This window comes from Odocoileus virginianus, chromosome 25, assembly GCF_023699985.2.
Source record: "Odocoileus virginianus isolate 20LAN1187 ecotype Illinois chromosome 25, Ovbor_1.2, whole genome shotgun sequence".
NCBI lineage: Eukaryota > Metazoa > Chordata > Mammalia > Artiodactyla > Cervidae > Odocoileus > Odocoileus virginianus.
In genome coordinates this window covers 45,573,375-45,599,660 of record NC_069698.1, presented here as the reverse complement: position 1 = coordinate 45,599,660, position 26,286 = coordinate 45,573,375, and the positions used below count along the sequence as shown (strand labels likewise).

The following is a 26,286-nucleotide window of genomic DNA, read 5'->3' as shown; positions in this document are numbered from 1 at the left end:
CAGTGAGTATGTGAATATGTGTGTGTATGTGTGTGTGTGTGTGTGTGTGTGTAAGGACTGAATCTCAAAAATACTATTTAGGAAGGGGACTTCAGAGGATGAGATAGTTGGATGGCATCAATGGACTTGAGTTTGAGCAAACTCCAGGAGATAGTGAAGGACAGGGAAGCCTGGAGTGCTGCAGTCCATGGGATTGCAAAGAGCTGGACATGACTTAGTGACTGAAAAACAGCAATGTTATTAGGAAAGGATTTTATAAGACTAGGCAGAATCAGTTCTATCTTCAAAACAGTGCTGTTTTATGAGAGGTAGATCTTTTCACACTGTATCGTTAACTCCATGAGAGTTGTGAGGAGTTACTTCCAGAGCAGAAGCAGTGCTGAGAACTCAAGTTGCCTGCTTTAAAGGCTAACATGGAATTTACAAGTTTTGGAAGACTGTTTTCCCAGCAGGGTCCAGGGTGAGACCAACTGTGCCCTTTATCTAGTGGTGCTGAGAACATCCACCCTTCTGCTCCCATCAGGGTCATGTGAGACAAAGAGGATTCTTGAAGGCGCCAGAAAGTCTATTCCAGCTATAAGTACACAGGGGGGCATGAGGAAATCTGGAAACATCTGCAGCATCTCTTTGCACCTTTTACTTCTTAACCCTGAAGCATCACTGTTGTTAAGTTCTGAGGTTCTTCTGTGGGAATGAGGCTGTGGAGATGCCCATGCAGAGGCCAGCCAGGGACGGGGAAGGATGGACTCACTCACTGGGACATCTGGTACCATGATCCCCAAACCTCCCGGCCTCTGCGTGGCTCACTGTGCAATGATGGAGGGGCGGTCCAGGAAGCAATCTTGGCCTTGGAACACCACCATCTTCCATTTCTAGTGTTTTCCACTTTTCAAGTTCATCTTACATCCACTGTCTTTAAAATAACTCAGAGTGACCTAGAGGCTGTCATACACAGTGAAGTGAGTCAGAAAGAGGAAAACAAATATCGTATATTCTTCCCAGGTGGCACTAGTGGTAAAGCATCTACCTGTCAATGCAGGAGACATGAGACCCAAGTTCAATCCCTGGGTTGGGAAGACCATCCAGAGAAGGGCACAGCAGCCCACCCCAGTATTCTTGGCTGGAGAATCCTGTGGATAGAGAAGCTTGGCGGGCTATAGTCCATGGGGTCACAAAGAGTTGGCCATGACTTAATGACTAAACAGCAACAACAACAGCAAATTGCATCACTTTCCCAATAATGTCCTTCACAACTATTTTTTTTTTTCCAGTCCAGATTGCCTATTGCATTTTGTTGTCATTTCTCTTTAGGCTTTAAGAATGTGAAACAGTTCTTTTCAACATTTTGATTACTACAGGCTAGCTGTTTTTTAGTGTTTCCCTCAATTTGAGGCTGTCTGGTAATTGCATTTTTTGGAAGGTAAAGAAACTGCCTGCCAATGCAGGAGTCTTAAGAGACTCAGGTTTGATCCCTGGATCAGGAAGACCCCCTGGAGGAGGGCATGTCAACCCACTCCAGTATTCTTGCCTGGAGAACCCCATGGACAGAGGAGCCTGGTGGACTGCAGTCCAAGGGGTTGCAAAGAGTTGGACACAACTGAAGTGACTTAGCACAAAGAATGTGTTGTGGAATCTAGAAAAATTCTATAGATGTTCTTATTTGTGAAGCAGAATCAGAGGCACAGATGAAGGGAACAAACGTATGGACGCCAAGGGGGAAAGGCGGGGGCGGGAGGACCTGGGAGACGGGGATGGACATGTGTACACTGTGGATGTGTGTGCTCAGTCATATCCGCCTCTCTGCGACCCCACGGACTGTAGCCCCCAGGCTCCTCTGTCCATGGGACTCTCCAGGCAAGAATACTGGAGTGGGTTGCCATTTCCTTCTCCAGGGGATCTTCCCAACCCAGGGATTGAACCCAGGTCTCCCACATTGCAGGCAGATTCTTCACCATCTGAGCCACCAGGGAAGCCCCATACACTATTGATACTATGTACAAAATAGGTAACCAATGAGAACCTACTGCATAGCATAGGGAGCTCTACTTGATGCTTTGTGGTGACATAAGTAAATGGGAAGGAAATCTAAAACAGAGGGGCTAAGTTATCCCTGTAACTGGTTCACTCTGCTGTGCAGCTGAAGCTAATGCGACAGTATAAAGCAACTGTACCCCCCAAAATTAATTTTAAAATGTTACTTTACAACCATAAAAAAAAAGAACAAAAAACCTCAGAACTGGCTTTATCACTTTCATCTCTCTTATTTACCCCATTGAACGAGGACTTGGTGCAGTGACTTGCCCGTGGACACCAGTCCAGAGGAGGACCCCGTTGAGGGGCATCTCATTGACCCAAAGGCTACTCCAGGACTTTGCTCCCACTATATGGACTTGGTGTCAGAGCCAGGGAGAATCTGTCTTTAGATGGAGTAGATGCATGCAAGATCACTGGAGCATATGTGTGTCTAATTGAAACACTTGCTTTTTCTATGGTAGAAGAAGAAAACATGTATCTACATTGCCAAGAATAATACTTTTCCAGACATACTTTGGGAAGAAGCTTTAAGATGTTGATGATGGTGTGATGGTGATGGTGATGATGACAGTGATGATTTTTATTGGCCACTTAGATTGCTTCTGGTACTAAGTAAGAAGTTAGTACTTAGATTAATTCTTATCAACTATTATGATAATAATGCTATTAAGAGCATCTTTACATATCAATCTTAGTCTACATTCCCTATTATTCCCTTTATATATATATTTTTCTTTCCTTTTTAGAAGCTTCAAGATTATTTCTATTTCCAAGTTATGATTGGAACTCAGTCACACAATTAAGTTTAAAAACCTCTTCTAAAGACTTGGTGACATCAGAGGTCACACACAGCCTGGGGAGGGGTTATTTACTGACAAAGCCGCTGTGTATTTGGTACTTTTAATTGCCACGAGGATCAGAGGATTCTTTCCTGGTTGTTAGGTAATGGGACCAGCAATGCTAGTTTCAGTTGTTTTGAATTCTGTTTGTTTCAGCTCTGTAAGAATGGATTATTTTTGCTTAGTCTATTTACTGGCAAACAGGAGCTGAGAAAACAGAGATTTAGAAATTGGTTTCAGGACTTAAATGCAACAACTTAGTGTTAGTGATTAGAAAAATTAAGTGGGATACAGCCATTTTACAAACAAAATATCAGACTTATCCAACTGTTTTTAGACTTAAAAAAAATGTATATTCTGTTCTATTTATTATTTTCCCATATTGTATCTGTGTACTAAAGGTTTTTTTTTTTTAAACAAAACTTTTGCTCCTAGTGGTTATAAACAGAACATAGGTGTTAAAAATTGTGTGTTTTTTTTTTTAATTTTTCTGTTTAAATCTTCATTGTGGGACTTCCCTTGGGGTCTAGTGGTTAAGACTCTGCGTTCCAATTCAGGAGGTGTGGATTCGATCCCTGGGTCAGGAGCTAAGATCCCACATGTCTCATGGCCAAAAAAACCAAGACTTAGAAGCAATATTGTAACAAACTCAATGAAGTGAAGTTGCTCAGTCAAGTGGGACTCTGCAATCCCATGGACTGTATTCCTACCAGGCTCCTTTGTCCATGGAATTCTCCAGGCAAGAGTACTAGAGTGGGTTGCCATTTCCTTCTCCAGGGGATCTTCCCAACCTGGGGATCAAACCCAGGTCTCCTGCATTGCAGGTAGATGCTTTACCGTCTGAGCCACCAGCAAAGCCCAACAAATTCAGCAAAAGCTTTAAAACATGGTCCACATTAAAAAAAAAGTCTTTAAAAGAAACTTCATTGTAACCTCTCTCTGTCCTTAACTGATGGCTGGTTTTAGCCACGTGATGTCAAAAGGTAAAGGAAAAGGTATTTTTAGTCTACTCCTTCTAGAATAACCCATGGTGGAGTATCTAACTGGCACTTGGTAGCTATAATAACCCTCCTCTTTCAATCATGCTAAGGTCAACGCAGTCCCTTTGAACCGCAGATATGTTTACAGGCATCATCCAAAATAAGGGCTGGTTCTTTTCAATATCATTTAAGAATTCATACCTCTGCTAGGAAGCCAACAGCCCATAAAAGTACTAGGTGAGGAATGTCTCAGGATTTCCCTGCGTCAAGTTAATGAATTAATGTATCTTAACTCTATGAAGTTTCCAAACATGGCAAGTTTGGAAGAGCTGGCTGAAAGTGGTGTAACTAACAGCTAAAGGTTGGCTATATTTAAGTTGTCAAAGAGTCTTTTATTTTTTATGAGAGGGACAGAACTAGGTTCTAGTCTGAGCCCTGGTACCAGTGAATGGTAATGACCTGGAAAGTTAACTAACTTCTCTAAGACTTTATTTTCCAATCTGTAGAATGGGTTTGGCCTAGTAGATACCAACGGTTATTTCCACAGTTATTAAGAAAATGTGTTATACTTTCACGTCCTGTACTGTGATGTTTTACACAGCGGGGCTACATGAAGTGAGAACCTTACAGTTAGAGATTAAAAATCAACCTAATTTCATAATTACTTAGAAAAAACATTTTTTTTTCTCTAAAGCTCATCCTATAATAAGATTTTCATGTGCTTTTCTTTTTCTTAAATTAATCTAGCTATATTCCTGAGTACCTTCACATATTAGTGTATTTCTTTACTGGGTTATGAACACTGTAAGTTCATACACTGCCTATTTCAGAAATATTTACTTGGCCATTGATCCTACCTACCTTCAGTGTGAGTGTAAATTATCTACTTCTTGGCAAAACAATGGCCCATTCAACCAGGTTAGTTAAAATAGCAATGATAAAATGACTGACTTACCAATTATTTTTATTTCTCAACTATTTGTTTTGGTGTGTAAACATACAGCTTGCTCTTTTGTTAGAGATTATGCCAATTTGGGGCAGAAAATGCCAATGTTACGAAGCCATAAAAACACCTATGATGTTCTTTAAAGGTTGCATAATCTCTCTTTGGTTGCACTCTTGCTGATTTCTTGGTAGACTGATCAATTAAATTGGCTGAGAGCCTATGCTTTTAGCCACACCCCATGTTACTCATCTTGTTTCTAAAAATACTATCTTTGTACTGTGAGCAGAGACCATGTTGTCAAAGCAAGACTGTGTCTTGAAGTGTAACACTCTGAACATCAAGTTCAAGGTTACCAAGTGCTTTGGTCCTTTTGCCTGGAATCTTAAAAAAACAATTTTTTTCTAAAGAGTGGTTTTAGGTTCATAGCAAAACTGATAAAGAGGAGACTTCTTGCACACCCTTTGCTCCCACACATCCGTACCCTCATCTGTGATCAGGTTTCTCCACCAGAGTCATATGTTTGTTACAATTGATGATCCTATATGCAGAGATCATAATTATCTAAGAGGCTTCCCAGGTGGCACAGTTGGTAAAGAATCCGCCTGCAATGTAGGAGATGTGGGTTCGATCCCTGGGTCAGAGAGATTCCCCAGGAGGAGGAAATGGCAACCCATTCTGGTATTTTTGCCTGGGAAATCCCATGGACAGAGGAACCTGGCAGACTACAGCCCATGGGTTTGCAAAGAGTCAGACACGACTGAGCACGCATGAATGCAATTATCCATGGGGTTCACCTCTTGGTGTGGTACAGCCTGTGGGTTTGGACAAATGTATAATGATGTGTACCCATCACTAGAGTTTTAGCCAGAGAAGATATTTATTTTTGCCGTGCTGGGTCTTTGTTGCTGTGAGCTGGCTTTCCCTAGTTGGGGCAGTAAATTTTGACGCATGGGCTTCTCATTGCGGTGGCCTCTCTTGTGGAGTGCAGGTTCTAGGTGCAGGGGATTCAGTAGTTGTGACATGTGGGTTTAGCTCCTTGTGGCATGTGGAATCCTCCTGGACCAGGGATCGAACTGGTATCCCCTTTGTTGGCAAGCAGATTCCCAGTCACTGGACCACAAGGAAGTCCTATCCAGAGGATTACCACTGCCCTGGAAATCACCTGTGTTCCACTTCTTCATCCCCTAATCCAACATCCAACCCCTGGTGATCACTGACCTTTTATAGTGTCTTCACAGTTGTGTCTTTTCCAGGAAGTCCTGCAGTTGGGATCACACTGTATGTAGCCCTTTCAGGTTGGCTGCTTTCACGTGGTAATATGCATTTAAGCTTCTTCCATGCTTTTTCATGGCTTAATGGCTCATTTCTTTTTAGTGCTGAATAATACTACATTATCAGGCTGTATCACAGTTTATTATTCACCCTCCAAAGGACATCTCGGTTGCTTCCAAACTTTAGCAAACATGAATAAAGTTGTTATAAATATTCATGTACATGTTTTTGTGTGGAAACACATCTTCATCTCCTTTGCATAAACACCAAGAAGTATGATTACTAGAGAAGACTCTTGAGAGTCCCTTGGACAGTGAGGAGATCAAAACAGTCCATCCTAAAGGAAATCAACCCTGAGTATTCGTTGGAAAGACTGATGCTGAAGCTGAAGCTCCAATACTTTGGCCACCTGATGCAAAGAACTGCCTCACTGGAAGAGACCCTGATGCTGGAAAAGATTGAAGGCAGAGGAGAAGGGGATGAAAGAGCATGAGATGGTTGGGTGGCATCACTGACTTGCTGGACTTGAGTTTGAGCAAGCTCTGGGAGATGGTAAAGGACAGGGAAGCCTGGCGTGCTGCAGTCCATGGGGTCACAAAGAGTCATATACAACTTAGTGACTGAACAACAGCAACAGCAAGAGTCTGTTGAGTTTTGTGAGAAACCACCAAACTGTCTTCCAAATTTTTCACTCGCACCGGCATTGTGTGAGAGTTCCTGCTGCTTCACATCCTTGCCAGCACTTGGAGTTATCCAGACCGTGGCTGTCCTAGGCTATTCAACTCTTAAAAGGTGATGCGGCTGTCAGAAATTTCATGTACAGTTTTGGCTGTGTGTCCTTCATGCCAAGAAACAGGTTTGTGCTCTCAGCTTTCTTAAAAAGGATTCTGCCGCAGGCACCTCTGACCTTGAGAAAGTTAGTTCAACTTTCTTTGCCTCAGTTTTTCCTCTTTTGGAAAATGGGACCATAACCATATCTCCTTTATAAGTTCTTCTGAGAGTATGTGTGTGGAACAGTGCTTGGCAGGTATAAGACACAATATGTGCAAGTCACTTCAGTCGTGTCCAACTCATTGCAACGCTAAGGACTGTAACCTTCTGGGCTCCTCTATCCGTGGAGTCTCCAGGCAAGAATACTGAAATGGATTGTCATGCCCTCCTCCAGGGGATCTTCCTGACCCAGGAATCGAACCCTTGTCTCCTGCCTCTCCTACCTTGCAGGCAGATTCTTTATCCACTGAGCCACCTGGGAAGGAGACACACACACACACACACACACACACACACACACACTTATAGCTGACTACTTTGTTGTACAGCAGAAATTAATGCACTATTGTAAAGCAATTATACTCCAATTAAAAAATAAAGTTCTAAGGAACAGGGCAGGAATATTCCTACCCTCCCCTGACAATGGGAAGAGGGACCAAATTTTATTCATTTAAATTGAAGTACAGTCGAGTTACAACGTTGTGACAGTTTCTGCTATACTGCAGAGTGATTCAGTATATGCATAGTCTTTTTCCGATTCTTTTCCATTACAGGTTATCACACAGTGTTGAATATAGTTCCTGGCGTTATGCAGTAGGACTTCGCTGTTTGTCTTCTCCATGGCCGTGTGTACGTGTTAATCCCACGCTCCTCGCTGACCTCGTCACCTAGCCTTTCCTTTCCTAACTGAAAGTTGTTTTCTGTATCTGTGGGTCTGTTTCTGTTTTCTAAGTTCATTTGTATCCTTTTTAAAGATCCCACTTATAAGTGGGGTGGCTCAGTGGTAAAGAATTCACCTGCCATACAGGAGATGTGGGTTTGATCCCTGGGTTGGGAAGATCCCCTGGAGATGGAAATGGCAGCCCACTCCAGTCTTCTTGCTTGGGGAATCCACGGACAGAGGAGCCTCATGGACTATAGTCCGTGGGGTTGCGAAGAGTCAGACACGACTGAAGTGACCCAGCACATACGTGCTTTCTTCCACAAGCAGACTATCCTGCTGCTATTCTTGTCCAGAGGAATTTTCTCTCCAGAGTTTCCAGAATTACAGAACCTGAAAATTCATTTTAAACCAGTATTGCTGTAGCAGTACTCTGACTGAGGAAAGTAATTTCGTTTTTATTTCTGGACATTTCCTCGGACGGTTAAATACAATTGTGTGTGAGTGTGTTTACATGTCGCTCAGTCGCTCCGTCATGTCTGACTCTTTGCAACCCCGTGGACTGTAGCCCACCAGGCTCCTCTGTCTGTGGGATTCTCCAGGCAAGAACAGCGGAATGGATTGCCATTTCCTTCTCCAGGGGATCTTCCTGACCCAGGGATCGAACCTGCATCTCCTGTGTCACTTATGTTGGCAGGCCATAAGTCTTTTCCACTGCGCCATCTGAGAAGCCTTGTGTTAACACAGGGTCACCCAAAGTAAGCTAATGTGTATCTTCATCATTACTCAGGGTCTGGGAGATTTGAAAGCTGGTCTGTGCAAACTGCAACAACTCCCACATAGAGAAGCCGTGCAGAGGGGTCTGCGCAGGTCTGCTTGGCGAGGTTCAGTAAGGTGACCACACTCAGGGGGCCGGAAAGACAGAATGGGCTTCCCCGTCTGGGTCTTGCGGCTTAGCACTGGACTCCGCTTCCCCATAAGGCTTTCCTCCCCAGGCCGCAGCAGCTCCCCGCATCTGAGCATTGCTTCCAATCCATCTCCTCCCCCTCCTCTTCCGTTCTGAAAGCGTCAGCCACACCTGTAGACTCTACGGCCACAGCACACCAGACAGATCCTTCTGGAAGGGTCTGTCCAACCCACTTACTACAGGTTGAAGGCATCTAAGCATCTCTCTTTTTGGAGCTGCACCCAGGGAGCATGTGGGATCCTTGTTCCCTGGCTGGAGATTGAACCCATGCCCCCTGCATTGGAAGAGCAAAATCTTAACCACTGGAGGGCCAGGGAATTCGCCTCATCTGGATGCATTTCTACAAGTGATTTTTGACTATACCCTGCCGCCTTCTGTTCTCCACTCCTTTTGAACCTTTTCTGCATGGAGCAGCCAGGGTGATCATTTTAATGGGCTTGAAGCCTTCCAGTGGCTTCTCTTCCCACCGACTATACCACCCCCACGTGTGGACGACTGCAGCTGTGCCTGGCGCTCAGACCTCTGTCCTCCCTGCCCTTCTTGACTCCTGACAATGGGGCTTATTCCTGCTCTTCAAGGTTGTTGAGAAGCTTCCCTCCCTCAGAGGTTTTTGCACCAGCTCTTTCATCCTTCTGGAATTCTCTAACTCCTTAGAACTTCATAGAGCTAGATTAAAATTTGAGATTAGCTCTAGCCAATCTTCCCTGGAAGGAAGCTTCCCTGGCGGCTCAGATGGTGAAGAATCTGCCCACAATATGGGAGACCTGGGTTCGATCCCTGGTCGAGAAGATCCCCTGGGGAAGGGAATGGCTACCCACTCCAGTAGTCTTGCCTGGAGAATTCGACAGACAGAGGAGCCTGGTGGGGTAGAGTCTATGGGGTCGCCAAGAGTTGGACACGACTGAGTGACTAGCATACTAGCCAATCTAAAAGATCACCTCTTTTCAGACTGCCCCAAATAAACCAGCTTTTCAGACACTTTCTATCACATCATCCTATTTGCATTCTTAACAACATAGCTTAACTATTTTATAAGCCATCCTTATTTTCTTATTTTTATAAAGTATATAAAGTATACTTTTTATATAGTGTATAAAGTGTACTTTTTATAAAGTATATAAAAATACTCTTATTTTTTTTAAGTCTATTTTCTGTTGGGCTTCTTCATATTGGCACGTATGGTAGTGAGCAAGGCCCTTGCTTATTTTGCCCCTTTCTGCGTTCTCAGTACCCAGCAACGCTTGTGAATGAACCGGGGGTGATATTAGGTCTCGTTTTTTGCTATTTTGCAACATTATGCTTTCTCGTTATCGTCCCGCTTGCTGAAATGAGAGGCGTTCACCCCACGGTGAGGAATGCAGACCCTGAAGGGGGAGAGATAAACACAGCTCATCTCCAGGCTTGGCTGCTCGCGAGCTGGGGCGTTTCAGACAAGGCAGCTCCTCAGTGCCCTCCTCTGTAACATGAAGCTAATCGTAGTGTCCACCTCATGGTGGAGGCAATGCAATTCAGACAATTAAACATGGAAACCCGGTAAAACGATAAAATGCAGAGTACCCCGCCTGCCACATTGTAAGACCCTGTCAGTGCCAGCTGTTCTTACTGTAGGGTGAGTATATATATTATTTAGGTCGAATAGTTTAGTTATATATATAAAAACATTACATTTACATGCCTTTTATTGCTTATTATATACATCTACATTACAGATGTAGTGTTAGCCATTTTTAAAAATTATCCTATTGTTTGATAGAGTAGCGAATAGAAAGTGCTGCATGATGTGTGAAATGCCAGAAAAACGGATGCCAGCCGCTCTTTTCTCAGCCGACTCTGATACAACGTTCAGATCCATCCCTACGTCCCTCCCTTCCCCCTTCCCTCTCTCCCTGCCTCTCTATTTCAAATAGCTTTTCTTTAATTATAATAAGAACCCCCAACATGAAGTCTACCCTCTTAACGTTTATTGAGGTGCACGACACAGCAGGGTTAACTATAGGCACCTCGTTGTCCTGCGAACGTCTACAACTTACTCACCTTGTATGACAGAAACTTGTTAGGGAGTAAGTGTTGATGAAGCAAACAGCAGCGGCGGAACATGCAGTTACGGCAAATTTCCTGAAGGTGGCACCAGAGGACTGAGGTTTGGGAAAAAGCTCCAGGGTCCTGGCTTTTCCCAAGGACCCTGGAAAAAAGAAATCTCTAAAGAATGCTTGCAACGCGGGGGACTCGAATTCGATCCCTGGATCGGGAAGATCCCCTGGAGAAGAGAATGGTAACCCACTCCACTTTTCTTGCCTGGAGAATTCCATGGACAGAGGAGCCTGGTGGGCTACAGTCTGTCGCAAAGAGTCAGACAGGATTAAGCGACTACCACCTCACCAGGGTTCTTGCAGACACCCTATGTGATTTGAAGGGGTGAAAAAGGTTATCCCATGGGTCTCTTCTCGTATCTTAAAATTCCCTTTCATTATTACTGCTGGGAAGGGATGTGTCATTGTACTGCAGGAAGCTTCTCTAAATGCAAATGATATCCTGGAACACGGAGCTTGCTATTATTCATCAAAACCTCAGACAAAATGAGAGCACCTGTGTATTAACAGGACGGTGGTGGAGGTGAGACTGGGGCAGGTAACAGGAAGAAAAGGGCGTGGGTGTGGGCGCGCCCCAGGACACCGTGATCTGCAGGGAGGAGCCCAGCCCGGGAAAGCCGGAGCTAAACCATCTAAACGGTGGGGCCAGGGCAGTCCTCTCCTGTCTGGGTCCAAGGTTTGAGTCCCTGGAACATCAGCATCCCTCAGGTTTAAATAACATGTAGATTCCAAAATGTCTATGTGTACAGAATGGATTCTCAGTATCTGCTGGGGATCAGGTTAGCAATAAAATGGATAAAAAGAGGCCAGGAATACGTCAAGGGTTGAGTGACTCTCTGAAATTAAATGTGAAGTACTTCGTATCTACCACCAGAGGGCAGTATTACCCTACCAAATGTTTACACTCTAAGGTTCCATCGCGCAAGCTAAACAGACGCCTACAACTAACTACACGTGTTTCCCATTTGTATCAGTGATTGGAATTTGCTTATAAGCAGCAATTCTGCCTGCAATGCAGGAGGCTAGGGTTCGATTTCTGGGTTGGGAAGATCCCCTGGAGAAAGAAATGGCAACCCACTCCGGTATTCTTGCCTGGAGAATTCCATGGACAGAGGAACCTGGCAGGCTACAGTCTGTGGGGTCGTAAGAGTCACACATAACTGAGCAGCTAAACTACTACTCCCCTATGGAGCAATTTATTCTTTATTTGCGCTTTTTCCGTGAATGACAAATACTTTTTGTTGTTGCTGTTGTTGCTAATAGTGACTGCTTTAGATATACTTCAGTTTTTATCTGGGATTATTAGATGAGAGCCTAAAGGTGGTATTGTCTTTGACTAGGCATTTTGATTCAAAATTGTCAGTAGAAAAAAAAAAAAAACTCAAAACTAAGCAGCATGTGAATTGACATGAAACCCTCCCAGCCAGAATATACCAACTGCTGTTGATTGCAAAGCAAAACAACATAGAACTTGTTCAGTTGGTATTTACTCTTCCTGATTTGCATCTATGGCTTTTTCCTAATAGGATAAAACAAAACGGTTGCAACATGTAGTTCATATGGTTTACACATTCAAAGCCATCTGTGTATGAAATAACTCGCTGTAAATACATTTGGTGGTTGAGAGTTTGCAAAGGTGATTGTCAAACAAGATAGTACATGGAAACAACGTGGTCCAAGCCTCACACAGCAGAGATTGTAAAGACACTGGGGCTGCTGCTCTGTTAATGAAGCGATATGAGCCATCAGGGGACCGGTACAACAGGCCTTGCCTAGGGCGCTACCGTGAAACACCCTGCTGGTGCGTTAGGAGATCCATGACAGGGTGAGCTGTCTGCTAGGCATCCCCAGGTCACTATATCCGGGCAGGAAAGAGCAAAACCTCCTATCTTCAAGAGACACTGCAGACCACAGTGTTCAGCAAGGAACCATTAACACCTTTCGAGAATAGCAAATCCATACTTTTCTCATTGCTGGATTTGGATTTAAATCCCCCGGGCAAAGTTAAAGGCACACTTCTGGGGCAGTTTTTGAAAACTGGGATCTGCTGAGTCCCGGTTTCTCGGACAGCTTCAGAGTGACAGAATATTTGGTAGGCATAGTGACATTGGGGGCTTCCCTTGTAGCTTAGTCAGTAAAGAATCTGCCTGCAATGCAGGAATCCGCTTTCAATGCAGGAGACCCGGGTTCGATTCGTGGATCGGGAAGATCCCCTGGAGAAGGAAATGGCAACCCATTCCAGTATTCTTGCCTGAATAATCCCATGGACAGAGGAGCCTGGGGGGCTACAATCCACAGGGTCTGACATGAGTTAGTGACAATACCGTAGTGACATTACAGCTTTAAGACGCTATTGGGCTCTACAGGGCATACAGAACAGGCAAAGATGAGTGGCCTTAATGCCTGGGGTCATTCAGTTTCCCCCATCTCCTCTTGTTTTAGACTTCTTCTTCCCCCTAGTAGGTGGGGCCAGTTCCTTAAATAAGATATCTTATTTGGACCAGCTTAGACTCGCCGTTCTTCAAGCTTTTCTCTTTCTTCCCTCCTTCCTTACTTGCTTCCTCATCTTGTTCCTTCCCTCCCTTTCTTCCTTCCAAGCATCCTAATGCCTTGTTACTTATTGTAGTCTATTCATTTTAGATCCAGACATTAGAAGCAAGTATTTTACTTAATGTATTTCCTGTTACGGACTGAATTGTACCCCCTCTTTCCATATAGATGTTGAAGTCCTCGCCTGCAGTAACTCAGAATGTAACAATTTGGAGAGAGCTCTCTCAAGAGGTGACTGAGTGCTCAGTCGCTTCAATCGTGTCTGACTGTTCGCAACCCCATGGACTGTGTCCCTCCAGGCTCCTCTGTCCATGGGATTCTCCAGGCAAGAGTACTGGAGTGGGTTCTTTCAACAGGTTATTTATGTTATGTTAGTTGCTCAGCTGTGTCTGACTTTTTGCAACCCCATGGACTATAACCAGCCAGGCTCCTCTGTCCATAGGATTTTCCAGGCAAGAATACCAGGGTGGGTTGCCATTTCCTTCTCCAGGGGATTAACTAAGGTTAAAGGAGATCATCAAGGTGGCCCTAATCTAGTCCCTGGTGTCCTTATCAGGAGACATTAAGACGCAGACAGGGCAGAGACCGTGTGGAGACATGGAGAAGGCGGCCGTCCGCAAGCTAAGGGGAGAGGCCTCAGAGAAAACCAAGCCTGCTGACATTTTGATCTTGGGGTTCCAGCCTCCAGGACTGTGGGACAATGATTTTCTATGGTTTATGAGGCTCTGCTGCTGTTGCTAAGTCACTTCGGTCGTGTCCGACTCTGTGCAACCCCATAGACGGCAGCCCAGCAGGCTCCCCCGTCCCTGGGGTTCTAGTCTGTGGTATGTTCTTACAGCAGCCGTAGTAGGAATTCATCCCCTTAGAATATTTGTAAATAACAGAATACTTCTGGAATTTGTGCCTCATTCTTGCTCAGGAGCCATGCTAATCATTTCCATATCAGTCTAATTTTAGCAGACATACTACCAAAGCTAGCCCTCGGCATGGATTTCTTAACCCCCAAATTTAGCAAAGTTTTAAAACTTGGGCTTTCCTGGAGTTCGGGTCTTACGCCTGCTGTTGCCACATCCCAGCGCTGCTGCCCACTTGGCATTTGATGAGTGTGAGGAGGCCCCATGTCGTAGCATTTCTAAACAGTTTCAGAGCCCGCCCCCGACTCGGTACAGCACGTTGATTCACTTTCATATTGAACATCACCATGAGTAGAGAAGCTTCATTGGAAATTGAAACCCTCTTAGAAATGGTGGCTTGTGGGTGGGGAGGGACTGGGAATTGTGACTAAAGAGAGAAAGTTAGTTAAAACCTTTCTTTCACTGCTGTTGCAGGCAAAGCATGGCCGCGTGTCTATAGAACTCATTAAAATTCCCATTTGGGTGAAAATATTGAAATAAAGTACTGCAGATGGCAGCATGACATTACACATGATGATTCTGGAGCAAAGTCACAGCGTCATTGTCCCACTTTCTTTTTCTTTTTTTTCTCCTAGTGGGTAAGTTACTGGAACCTTTTAAAAAATGATTATTTATGGTGAAAACTTGGACAGGCAATTATGCCTGTTTTTCAAGTTCACTTCCACGGCCTGCAACGGCAACGTACCAGTCAGCAACATCGCCTTGAAAAGCCTCCAGGCAAATACGTTGTTATGCTAGCTCCCCACTCGGAGAATCCCAAGGTTAGATTTCAACCTATTTTGAAATTAAACTTCAGAGACGTGCCCAACCTTCTTTCAAGTTCCTAAAGATAAGTTAACCCCATGTTAACAAAGAAATAATTATTTTCAGAACCTAGGGCACCAGGGCTGTGAGACGAGCTGCCTGTTAGGCTGATACACACGTGCTACTCTGTAACAGACTTGCAGACATGCTTCAGTTCCCCCCATTCATTTTTAACCAGAAAAAACGAGTGCTTTGGGAACTCTGGGGATGCCTGTTCTTAGCAAAATCCCTAAAACTCTAAACACCAGGTCAGCAGACTTATTCTCTTCAGGTTCAGGCAGTAAATATTTCCAGTTTTTTGGGCCACATGGCCTCCACCACAACGCTGCCTTGTATCCATGGGCAGCCACAGGCAGTATGTCTACCAACTGGTGTGGCCCTGTCCCAATAAAACTTTATTTATAAAGGCAGGCAGGCAGATTTGGCTCTAGGTAGCTTGCCAACATCTGCTCTAAACCTGGACTTGCGGATCCGCTGAGGAGGCGTCTCTGTATTGTTTGAACTCTTGTGAACATTTTACCCTCCCTCCTTTTTTATTTTCCTCACTTAAAGACTGCTATGATTAGCATGTATTTCAAGCATGACCTGTATAATTTTTTTTTTTTTTCCTGAGGTGAAATGTTGAGCTTGACATTGGAGACATATTCAGTCACAGTGTTAGCCTGGGCATGTTTCATCCTGATTTCTTCCCGTGAGGTCCATGTGGCCTGGGTTCAAACTTAGGAATAAGGGTTTGGATTTGAGACCATGCTTGTTTTGAATCTGGCCCAGTGAGGATGAAGTGTGATGGAGGAAATGCTATTCATGTCCCCTGAGGTAACACATGTGCCTAGTAGGCAGACCATCAGCTTTGGTAGTTATTTACATTGGTAATTATATGAGGAGGTCACACAAACATGTGTTTATGAAGAGCATCCTGGATGTAACAAGATGCATTAAGCAATTTTCAAAAAGGTGATGTGTTTATTAGTATGCTTATTAACAGTTCTTCATAGCTCAGTTGGTAAAGAATCTGCCTGCAAGGCAGGAGACCCCGGTTCTATTCCTGGGTGGGGAAGATCCGCTGGAGAAGGGATAGGCTGCCCACTCCAGTATTCTTGGGCTTCCCTGGTAGCTCAGCTGATAAAGAATCCACCTGCAATATGGGAGACCTGGGTTCCATCCTTGGGTTGGGAAGATCCCCTGGAGAAGGGAAAGGCTACCCACTCCAGAATTCTGACCTGGAGAATTCCATGGACTGTACAGCCCATGGAGTTGCAAAGAGTTGGACATGACTGAGCAAATTTCACTTTCACTTCATCAACAGTCAGTTTCCATAGATGCTGAATCCACATACCGTTCACTCAAAGCCAAAGTCTAAATCCTGGTAGAGGATGATCCCAATGTCGATAATGGTGAGTCTGTGGGAATTAGCAAACGTGGTCTCCTCAAGGCTACCTTACGGCAGACCTGAGCCCTGCTTGGCCCCAGACTATTCTCCTTCTCGAAGGGATTCCCTTAAAGGGGATTGGGTTGCTAGGCTGTTTGCCATATGCCCAGCTGCAGCAGACCCCAGCAGAGTAAAGCAAATCATTTCCAGGAACTTTTTTGGGGCAGGTATATATGCAAGGATGCTTTTGATAGCTTCTGGCCTCATTTTAATTCTAAGTTTATAAGAGCATTATAGAAATGATGACCTTGAGCGTGAAGCTGAAGCTGGCCAAGGATATCTCTTCTGTCACATGAAATCCACTCACACCACACTTGGTACACTTTGTATGGATTAATTTATGAGTCAACTCCATCATCCATATGTGGACTATGGTACTCGTGGGCTGAAGAGTGGGCAGGGATCTGTGGTTGGCCTTCACATCTTGACCTGGAGTCACTTGAATTCCTGCTTTGTGTCAGCTCTCATAGGAAAGTAAAGACATTCCCGAAGCTTACCTGTACAATAAAGGGCTTTATTTATTTTTATCTTTCTTGCCAGTTTGGAAATCTTATTACGTGGGCTGAGCTGCAGAAATAGACAAAACTACATAGAGAAACCTGCTTCATGGAACAGCCATGGTAAGTGTGGTTACTGAGATACAGATAGGCTTTAAGTGGGGAAATTTCCATAATAAGTATACTCAAAGGACCAGAGACGTGAATCCACATAAAAAACATACATTGGGTACTTAGAGAGTATGCTTTCTATAGACAGGCTGTATAAAACTGTATCAAGGAAACTCTCCAGGGGGAGACATGAGAATTTGTTCAAGGCGTTGGGATCAAAAGTTCTGCTAAACTTGTTTTAATTATTGGCTGAAACTTGATGGAAAGAGAAAAAAACCCTCCAGGTGATACAAAGTAGACCTTTCTCCTTCATGCTCCACAGAAGTTTCTTGGAAACATTTCCCATCTCCACCCTGATTTGGCAAGCTTTGAATATGTGTATTCAGTGCATACCTAAACCTCTTAGGTCCTTGGACTGTGCTGTTCAATATGGCAGCCACTAGCCCAAGTTTCTATTAAGCCCTTGAAATGGGGCCACTGCGACTAAGGAACTCAATTGTTAACTCTATTGAACTCTAGTTACTTTTATTGAATTTCAGCGTGTGGCTGTTGAGCATCTTATTATGACATCACAGATAAAGAACATTTCCAACATTGCAGAACATTGCAGAACTTAGACTGTGCACAGTTCCAGAGTGTGACAGGTCAGTTTTTTGGGGCATAAAATTGTTTTTCATATTGAAGACTTTGTTTTCTACCAACTGCCAAGGTTTAAAAAAGAATGCTATGGAGAAGACAACTTAACTCTTAAGGTTTTGTTAAAACCTTCTTAACATTTGCTCAAACCTCTTCCCCCCACTCCCCCATTCTGAGTAATTCTGTTTATTCCTGTATGTAGCATTTTATATTTAGTTCTTTCTAATGTAGCTAAATACAAATATACCAATTTCAGGAAACACTTCTTTAATTAGTTGTACTTGAAATGTCCTCACAGATCCTTCCTGTAATAACTGAGTGAACCATTAGCTATTCCCAGTGGGAAAAATGAAAAAGAGAAAGACCTGTTTTCTTCATTCACGCCAAACAGGAAAACACTGTGGTTTAGCAATGGATAATTAAGTGGGAGGAAGATTCTTAGGTCTTTAAAATGGAGTAACAAAACACATATGTCAACTTACCTTGCTCCTCTTCCTAATTTCTCCAAAGAGTATCTGTGAATACCTAATTTAGGCTTATTTTTTTGGGGAGGGGTCTCACTTTAAGTACACATTAGCTTCAGGAAAAAGAGATCTTATTTTTTAATCATGGTTTACAACATAATGTGGCATATTTCAGAATGTAGCTGATGTTCTCAAAAAGGTCATATACCAGCAAAACAGTCATTTTCTGATATTGTTATCAAGAAAAATGATTAGAAAGCAAGATACATTAAAATTACTAAGATCCAAGATCTTTGAGGGCACCAATCTTGTACGTTTTGTCCCCAGGGTAAACCCAGGTGCGCCCTCCCCCGCCACAGTGCTTCTGCTGTTGGGGGCTTCTATGCCACTTAAATGTGAGAGCTTGTGTACTGTTATGGGGTAAGAAGAGTTTCCCAGGTGGCTCAGTGGTAAAGAATCCACCTGCCAATGCAGGAGACATGGGGTTGATCCCTGAGTCAGGAAGATCTCCTGGAGGAGGAAATGGGAGCCCACTCCAGTATTTTTGCCTGGGAAATCCCAAGGACAGAGGAGCCTGGTGGGGACTGCAGTCCATGAGGTCACAAAGAGTTGGACACGACTTAATGACCAAACATCCACAGTGGGGTAGGAAATGCTATTACTGCTGAATGTTGGGGATCAGGGTTATTGCTGAATGATCTGCCTAGGTCCTGGATCCTCCTGTTTTGGGGACAAGGCAGCAACTTGGGGCGAGTATCCCAGACTCCTGGTGTCTCATGTAACTGCTTCGTCTGTCACAGAAAGGTTTCCTGAAGGCAGACCCAATGTCAGAGATGGACAGATTTACCTGCACCAACTGGCACTCAGCTTTTCTTTTTTCTTTCAGATTTATTGAGCTATGATTGACAAACAGTGCTCTATCAGTTTAAGATGTCCAGCAAAGCGATTTGACTCACATACATCATAAACCGATGATCACCGTAAGTTTAGTGAACATCCATCATCCCATACAGATACAAAATTAAAGAAACAGAACAATTTTTTCTGTGTGGTGAAAACTCTTAGGACTTACTGCCTTAAGGACTTTCATATATGACATGGAACACTGCTCATCTTTCTGGCAGATGTGAAATAGGTTGAGTGAGATGGGGGTCTTCCCTAGGTTTATGTCATCCACCAGTTTCCCCTTCCTTCCCTATTTTGTCTCACCCTTGCACTGTCAGGAAATTGTCAGTAACACTTGCTTCGCTTGCTTACCAGATCAGTCGTGTCTGACTCTTTGTGACCCCATGCTCTGTAGCCCGCCAGGCTCCTCTGTCCTTGGGATTCTCCAGGCACAAACTCTGGAGTGGGTTGCCATTCCCTTCTCCAGGGGATCTTCCCCACCCAGGGACTGAAGCCACACCTCCTGTGTCTCCTGCGTCTCAGGCAGATTCTTTACCCACTGAGCCATTGAGGAACATAGCTCCCCACTAAAAGATTGCCAACACCTTTTCCAAATAATAGTGATCAACATACTTAATAGACTTCAGCTGTCTATTTTGGGAGACCTGGCAACAAATCTCACCAAAAAAGAAGTCAAATTTTTAAAAAGAAACACTGCTTTATTGCTTAAATGTGGAAATAATACAGACCACCAGCTAAGTTAATAGGTTTTTGAGAAAATTGAACACACACATAAATGAAAGGTGACAAAATGGATTCATGTGTAAAAAGGGGCCCCAATTTGATGGCAAATCATTGCTAGTCTGAGGTCTCCACTCATAAATAACAATGATGTGAAGAAGCTACAAAGCAATCTGCAAACCCTGTAATAATGCTGTCTCCAAATAAATGAAAATGCAGTGCAGTTCACTTTTCTGTGTCTTTCTCCAGCCTGCTCTTTCTCTCTTCTTTAAAATTAAAAATTTTATTTTTTATTGGGATGGTGCTGGTTTAGTTGCTAAGTTGTGTCTGACTCTTTGAGACCCCATGGACTGTAGCCTGTCAGGCTCCTCTGTCCATGGGATTCTCCAGGCGAGAATACTGGAGTGGGTTGCCATTTCCTTCTCCAGAGGATCTTCCCGACCCAGCTGATTAACAAAGTTGTGATAGTTCCAGGTGGACAGTGAAGGGACTCAGCCATACATATACATGTATCCATTCTCCCCCAAACTCCTCTTCCATCAAAGCTGCCACATAGCATTGAGCAGAGTTCCTTGTGGTATTCAGTAGGTTCTGGTTGGTTATCCACTTAAAATACAGCAGTGTGTCCCTGTTCCTCCCAAGCTCCCTAACTATCCCATCCCTCTATCTTCCCCCCGAGCCCCTCCCCCAGCAGGCATGTTACTTTCTAAGTCTGTGAATCCGTGACTGTTTTGTAAGTAAGTTAATCTGTGTTATGACTTTTTAGATTCCGCATATAAGGGATGTCATACTGGGTTTCTACTTCTCTGCTGACTCACTTCACTCAGTATGACAATCTCCAGGGCCATCCATGTTTCTCCGGCCTGCTCTTAACTGTTTCTCCCTGAAAATGATTCTTTCCTTTGAACTTCCCTTTGACGCTTCTTGGATGCTGGGTGTCTATTACTGGCTAGACTCCAGTCCACAGTGGAGATTTCAGAGTGTTTTGGCAGACCTGGCTTTAGAAGTGGTGCAGAACTTGGGACATTTCTCCACTGAGCTGAGTTGTGAGTTGTAAAGTGATGTATGTATAGAAAGACACAATTCTCAACAGCTGGTGAAAATTCTTAAAATAAAAATATGTTCCCTATAAGCTTTTATTCTAAAGTTGGTGCAGATTTCCAAGGTGGCCCAGGAATCACACAGTAGCTCATTTTTTTTTCCCTTAACATTCTCTGAATTAATTAAATTCTGAAAAACCATTTAAATGCAAGTAGGCCATGATTTCAACACTCTCAAAAAAAAAAAAAGAAATTAAAAAGAGGTTGATATTTGAAATCTTGTTTTCTCTGGCCCTGCCCCTAAAGCCCAGAAACATTTAATAATGAATAGATATAACTCCACTGAGGACAGAAAATCTTTTTTCCCTCCTAAACACTTTGTTTTGTCTTAGTTTTGTATTAGTTGGGACTCTTGTCTCTTTCTACTTCTGAGTTTATGGATAGCTTCTTTGAAACGTTCTCAACTCCTCAGTTTTGCATATGGAAGGGAGATGAACATTTAGAGGATTTTTTTTATGAAGATAAGATTTAAAGCTTTGTGAATCTTGAAACATCAGTAAGTGAAAGGAAATCTATCTGCCAGGTTTGGCTTTCCCATCTGGACTGGTTGGGGCTTTTATTTCCTCTGCACCTGCATCTCTCATCCTTTTTCACTGGGAGCAAACAGAGTCAGCAGCATTTCTAGAAAGGATATTAGCATACTCAGGTTTCCGGTTTGGGAACAGCAAGTTCCCCCCGGGTGCCCCCTGAAGTGAGGTGTGAAAGCCTCCTGGTGTTTTATTGCGCTGATGAGAACAAGAGGCAAAGATAGATTGGTCTTTGTGGAGTGGAGTTGCTGGAAAATAAATATGGCTGATCTCCTTCTACAGGCAGGGCAGGCCTCACATTTACTTCCTGCCTGTCCATATTCTCTTCCTCAGAGTCGGAAATGGACCTGCTTCCCGGGCCACCTCGTTGTGGCAGCAAGACTGATTGAAGTGTTGCTGCTGGACTCTTTAAGCAAGTTTCATGTATGCTGTCTGAGACAGCTTGCAAGAGATGGTCTCAGCCTTTCACCTCTCCTTCTGTCTTTGCCTCCTTGCAATGTGAGGTTGCAGTTCTTTCCATCAAAAAGTAGCATCTATTTCTCCACTGTCCATGTTTGGGTTGACCTGCCTTGATCTTTAGAATGTGGTAGATGTGAGGATGAGCCGGTGGAGTCTAAGCCTCTGCCTCGGGGCAGGATTGCCAGGTGACCTGCGGTGACCATCACCCTGGTGTGATCCCCTTGCCTTGACTGCTTTGGGTACCAGTGAGTGTGATTATGTTATAGCAGAGAAATTTTGCAGATACAATTGACTTTCCAAAAACAGTTGTCCTCAAGAGGGATATTATCCAGGTGGCCTTGGTCTAATAATCACAGTAGCACCCCAAATCTGGTCTAGAGGTCAGAGACAGAGGAAGTAGGAGATCTGAGGTACGAGAAGGATTTGAATGCCCTTGCTTGCTAGAGTGAACCTTGTTGTAAGGAGTGTGAGTAGCTTCTGCTTGTTGAGAGCAAACTCTACCTGATGGCCTTCAGGGACACAGAGACCTCAGTCTGACAACTGTCAGGGTCTGAGTTCTACCAACATCATGGATGAGTTTGGAAGCAGACTTTTCCCCCCTAGAGTCTCCTGGTTAGTTTTCAGCCTTGTGATGCCCAGAGCTAACAGTCATGCTGTGCTGAACTTCTGATTTATAGAACCATGAGGTAACAAATGATTGTGTTAAGGTGCTCAGTTCATGGTAATTATTACAAAGCAATATAAAACTGAGCCTCAAAACACTTGTGCGCTTCTCGTCTCTGCAAACTTGCCAAGCTCATGACACCATGCCTGGACAAGCTTGCTGGAGAATGGGAGGCCACCTGGAGCAGAGCTGTGGAGCCCCTGCTGACAGCTTCTAGAAGCCAACTTCTAGAAGCAGAGCCATATAACCAACCCGTAGTTGACCCCATGTTCCCGAGGAGGCTCAGCCCAGAGCGAAAACATTCAGCTTATCCTAGTTTAGGTTGCTGTCCTGGAGACTCATGAGTGCTGTGGTCTGATGTCAGTGTCCACCCACCCCAGAGTCATAGGTTCAGTCCTAACACCGGTGTGATGGCCTTAGGAGGTGGGGTCTTTGGGATGTGAATAGAGCATGGGGGAGAAACCCTTAAGAATGTAATTAGTGCTCTTGTCAAGGAGGCTGCAGAGAGATCCCTTGGCCCTCCTGCCATTTGAAGTTACAATGAAAAGATAGCCATCTATGAACCAGGGAACCAGGTCCTTAGCAAATAGCAAATCTGCCAGCACTGAAGTCTTGGACTTTCCAAGATCCTAAACTGTGAAAAATAAATGCTTATTGTTTATAGGCTGCCTAATCTGTAGAATTTTGTTAGAGCAGCCTGAATGGACCAAGACAATGAGCTGTATGAATGATTGTTGTTTGGGTCATTGTATTTTGGGATACGGTGTGTTACACAGTGATGTCTAATTGAAACATTGGCTACTCTCATGAGCAGGGACTATGCTTCTTTTCATTCTTTAGGATCCACTGCCTGGCATGTGAGATCTTATTTCCCCAACCAGGAATTGAACCTATACCCCCTGCAGTAAAATCATGGAATCTTAACCACTGGACCATCAGGGAAGTCTCAACAAGTACTAATGTCTGTACTTAATGCTAACATGGATATTATTACACCTAGAAAGATGGAGTGCTGCTGCACTGAAGATATGAGGCTTTTTTCTACGTGGTGATGAGACCTCATTTCAGTGAGCTCTTCAGGCAACATCTTAGAGCAGATGAAAACAGTGGTGTGGTTTTGACCAAGATTATTTCACAGGCCATGTCAAAATTCCTCATTGCCTGTCTAACTTAGGTAGATATGTGATCAATTTATAAACATTCGTTATGATCAGGGACTCAGGGTACATGATTCTAACAACTGAACTTTCCACAGCTGTAAATATGATTGAAAATTGTAAATATATAAAAATAAAACAAAATCACCTTGCTATTAATAAATTTCTGATTATGGTCAAAAGCAGACAGGCTATGGCAACAATGTAAAAATGTAAAAAAGGGTAAAGGTGAAGATGAAAAGACTTCCATGGTGCACTCATGTGCACCATGATTAGAGCTGTGCAGATATTTATAAATAAATGCAGTGAGTCAGAATTATCCTCAGTAAACTCAAGCAGGTTGTTTTTACAAACTCAGGAGTCTTCTTCAGCAGGACACAGCCTGTTTTGTGTTCCCTAGGTGAATAGGGAAGTCTGTGAAACAAGGATGTGGGTTGTTCAATTTCATTTTGAATCCCTGACATAGATATTAGGAATCTTGGATTTTAGAAATGACTATTCCTGTTATAGTTCAGCAACAGGAAGACTTCTACAGCATCTAGTGCTACTGTCTTCACCAAGGAAGTGTGATGATGGCTCACTTCTTCCCCCAAATGAACCGAGAAATGAGAGGACAGCCATGTGTGGATGGAGGCTGCTGTCAGACTAGTGCGAAGGAGGACACGGATCAGTAACAGGCTGGCCCCTGCTGGGGAGTTGGGTGGAGACTGTGTGGGGATGGGGAAGGGTAAATAGTGGCTTGGGAACAACAGTAAGCAGGTTACTAAAAGGTTGGACAGGGAAAAATGTCTCTGTGTGAGAAAACTGGGGGTGGGGGAGTGGGTAGGGAACTTCATTCAAAACATCAGTGACTCATAGCAGGGAGCAAAATGTAAGATGAAGATAGAGCATATGTGTTCAAGTTCAAGTTCTGTGGCAGAGAGGCTGATTGCATCACTGGTTTCGCTGGTGCTGGGACCTGAAGGTGTGTCCCAGAGAAAGCTCTCTGCTGGGTGCTTCGTGTGTGATGGCATGTTCAGATGGAGACTGCTGTGAAGACTTAGCTGAGAAAGAGTCACTGTTACCCAAGAGGAATTCTGCTACATCCAAGTAAATGAAGACACGGGATGTGTACAAACACGATCACTGCCCGCTTGTACCGTTTGGGTTAGTCAAGGAGGAAATAATGAGCAGGGGGCAAACTGACCCCCAGGAAAGCCTCCACCTTGCATAGACACTATTCTAGAAAAATCTGGGTATTACCAGGAAGCAGCCTTTGATCACGAGGGAGAGATAAGTTTCCATGGGATATTTGGAAGAGGAAGATACTGACTAGGATGCAGCTAGAGTCTAGGTTCTTCTTGTGCAGATGGAATCTTTGGAGTACAGAGAATCTCAGAGGACTTGGGTGTACAGGCACGTTGTTGACAGTTATCCATTGCACTGTCTCTCTGGGAACATTATTCACACGAACTCCTTTATCCTGGCCTGTGGACCCCCATCTGGTCCGCTCCCACATCCCAGCCTTTACGCTTACAGTCTTTTTTCCTTCTGGGCAAGGGAAGTGCAGCTCAGTGAGCTGGGTCCCGGAGACAGATGCACAGGTATGCCCACGCCTCTGAGACTTCAGGCTCTGGGAGCCCCCTTCATGGGTACAGCCCCTCCTGGGAGACCCTGTAGGACCTGAGACATCCCTTTATGATAGCACTCGTTGCATTGTTTTTGGGAACCCATCAGATTCCCCCCAACACTGGACCGTGTTTTATTTATGTCCTACTCTCAGCACACATCACAGTGCCAGGCATACGGTGACTACCCAAATATCCATTGAATAAATGGGATGAAATATGGGATTACACACATGACCATACTTTGATTAAAAAATGCTTTTTTTGGTGAATATCATGATCTTATTTGCAAAGCAGAAACAGAGACACAGACATGTGGATACCAAGAGGGAAAAGGGTTGGGGGAGGGAATGAGTTGAGAGGCTGGGACTGGCATGTATACATTACTGATGCTATGTATAAAATGAGTAACTAATGAGTAACTAGCTCCGGGCCCTCTACTCCATACTCTGTGGTGACCTAAACAGGAAGGAAATCCGAGAAAAGAGGGAACGTATGTATCCGTGTGGCTGATTCGCTTTGCTGTACAGTGGAAACTAACACAATGTTGTAAAACAAGTATATTCCAATAAAAATTGAAAAAAAGGCTTTTTGAGTCTCTTTCCTTAGGATGTGAAATCTTGCAGAGAAAAAGGCCTGCATGGATTACATTTCTGTGCTGCCTGTGAGGCTAGAAATAGGTATTGTCAGACCCGCTACTTCAAAGGCAGCAGGAAGCCAAGTGTCGCCATCTTTGATGCATAGCCTGTATCAAAGAACAAAAGAGCAGAGGAGACGGGGTAGCTGATGAAAGCCATCTCTTGTTTCAAGTTCAAAGCAGAGCTCTTGCGACCTGTTATGTTATCAGGAGTGACACATCCCCCACATGCACTCTGGACAAACCTTTTGGATGTCACCACCTTTGTCTGGGCTGCAAGCTCTTGGCGAGTCTTGGGCTGGACGTGCCAGCTGCGCCGTCCGGA

The 26,286-nt window shown here is 44.0% G+C and overlaps 1 non-coding gene across 1 annotated transcript; it reads right to left on the bottom strand.

The window, feature by feature from the left end:
• Positions 1-14,203: 14,203 nt before the first annotated feature.
• LOC139031157 (U6 spliceosomal RNA) lies at positions 14,204-14,306 on the bottom strand. The gene has a single exon (XR_011483562.1). It is a non-coding gene; the product is annotated as a U6 spliceosomal RNA (small nuclear RNA).
• Between the last annotated feature and the right edge of the window lie 11,980 nt (positions 14,307-26,286).